This window comes from Equus quagga, chromosome 4 (genome assembly GCF_021613505.1).
Source record: "Equus quagga isolate Etosha38 chromosome 4, UCLA_HA_Equagga_1.0, whole genome shotgun sequence".
NCBI classification, from domain to species: Eukaryota; Metazoa; Chordata; class Mammalia; order Perissodactyla; family Equidae; genus Equus; species Equus quagga.
Window position 1 is genome coordinate 134,497,643 of NC_060270.1, and position 2,449 is coordinate 134,500,091.

Genomic DNA, 2,449 nt, shown 5'->3' on the forward strand with positions numbered 1-2,449 from the left:
ATTACTTTATCACTTTTCTATAGAATAAAAAAGTGAAGAATTTATTACTGTATTTCCAACTACTTATCTAGCCCAAAATGGAAAAAGAAATTTAGAAAAGTCAACTATATTATAGCCTAACAACAATCCGTTTTTGAATATTTTAATATTGAAATGGCACAATTACACCTTTATTCATGTAGCAATTTGTTCAACAGATACTTAGCACTGAGCTTCTACTACCTGCCAAGGAATCATGTTAAGCATTAGGGATAGAACAGTGACAACAAGTGAGTCCCCGCTGTCACAAAGCATTCATTCCAGTGAGAGCGATAGATAATAAACACAGAACACTTCCAGTACCGATACCGTGAGAAAGAAAGAGAGAAGTTTTAAACTAATATCTAAAAAGGGGTCAGAATTAAACAGGAAAAGTGGATAGAAGGATTCCAATAATACAGCAAAGCCTATACAGAGGTCCCAAGGGAAGACACTGCCGATGAGAACAGCCCTAAGGAGAGAGAGGAGGGGAGAGGTGCCAGAAAATCCCACGCAAAGGAGAAGTGGGTACAGGACGAGGCTGGGGTAAGGCAAGACCAGATGATCATGACAGGATATTGAGCTTATCCTGGAAGCACTGGGAAGCCACTGATGTGTCACGAGTCTACCCCTGACTACTAAGGGAGAGAAGACCATGAGGCACAAAGACACTGCCGTGGGCCAGGCGAGAGAGGGTAGGGGCCTGGACTGAAGTGATACCATTTCAGATGGAGAGAGACAGACATATTGACAATCTGTTTGGGAATCTGTGTTGGACATAGAACTTGGTCATATATTGGATAAGGGGAGAGGTGGACTGTGGGTGTGAAAGGTCAAAGTTGACCCCTAGTTGACTCATCTGGAAAGAGCTGAGCTGTCGTTTACTAAGGTAAAAGCACTGGAGGGGGCAGGCATACTGTATGCAGGCTGGGACCTGAGAACTTTGAGATGACAGGAAGACATACAAGTGAAAATATCAAAAACAGACATATATTCATCTGGCGCTCAAGGGGAGGTCTGGGCTAAAAAAAAATCTAAATTTATCTTTTTAATCTTAACTTTCACTTCCAATTAAATGTAACACATGACCTTTGGGGAAAAAAAGCATTAAAAAGTACCACAGTTCTTTTTCTGTATGAACACACACACGAATATATAATTATTATTTATAAGATATTGGATTATATTGTTTTTAGTCTGATTTTTAACTCAATGTACTTTAAGCATATTTTCTTCAGAGAAATATAAACTTCTTCTGCTATGTGTAATTTTACTGAGTACACAGTGTTGCTTTCTATAGCCATAATGAAAATTATAAAACCAATTCTTTTAATAAATGTACATGGTTCCTAATATTTTGCTACAATAACCAGTTGTACAATGAACACTCATGTCTTTGTGCATTTTAGCGAAATTTATAGTTCATAAGAAATACTACACAATATATGTGCCTGATGTATACAGACAGGACTAAATTAATGCACTACTGTAGCCAAGAAGAGGGAAATAATGTCGTAATTTTGTGTGCAAAGAACCATAAAGAAAGTTTTGCAGGGCTGGCCCCGTGGCTGAATGGTTAAGTTTGCCGGCTCTGCTGTGGTGGCCCAGGGCTTCGCTGGTTTGAACCCTGGGCGCGGACACGGCACCACTCATCAGGCCACACTGAGGCGGCGTCCCACGTGCCACAACTAGAAAGACCCACATCTAGAATACTACAACTATGTACTGGGGGGATTTGGGGAGAAAAAGAAGGAAGAAAAAAAAAACGAAGAAGAAGATTGGCAACAGTTCTTAGCTCAGGTGCCAATCTTTAAAGAAAAAAAAATAAAACAAAAAAGGAAAGTTTTGCATTTTTCTTGCAATCTTAAATGTTTTAAAGCTGCAAGTAGGTATACGGATATCAATTTCAACACTAGGAAGGAAAACTTCTTAGTTTATAGGAGGATGTAGCTTCTAAGAAATAAAAAAAAAAAATTCTATGATAGTAGACTTCCTGCCTTTCTTCCCTTTCAGTCCACACGAAAGGCCCTGTCAACAGTGTCGGGGGTGCTCACTTCGGCAGCACACATACTAAAACTGGAACCATACAGAGAAGGTTAGCATGGCCCCTGCACAAGGGGGACAGGCAAGTTCGTGAAGCCTTCCATATTTTAAATTAAGAGAGTAGATCCTAAGAGTTCTCATCACAAGGAGAAATTTATTTTCGTTTCTTTTTATTGTATCTATATGAGATGACAGATGTCAACTAAACCTATTGTGGTAATCATTTCACAATATCTGTAAATCAAACCATCATGCTGTATGCCTCAAACTTATACAGTTGTATGTCAATTATTTCTCAATAAAACTGCAAAAACAAAGAAAGAAAGAATGTCAGGGTGTATAAAAATTCCAAATGAGGTATGAGCATCCTTCAGTTCTGGAGACCTAG

At 38.9% G+C, this 2,449-nt stretch overlaps 1 non-coding gene across 1 annotated transcript; it reads left to right on the top strand.

The window, feature by feature from the left end:
• The first annotated feature begins 2,064 nt into the window (after window positions 1-2,064).
• LOC124238769 (U6 spliceosomal RNA) lies at window positions 2,065-2,171 on the top strand. The gene has a single exon (XR_006888375.1). It is a non-coding gene; the product is annotated as a U6 spliceosomal RNA (small nuclear RNA).
• Window positions 2,172-2,449: the final 278 nt, after the last annotated feature.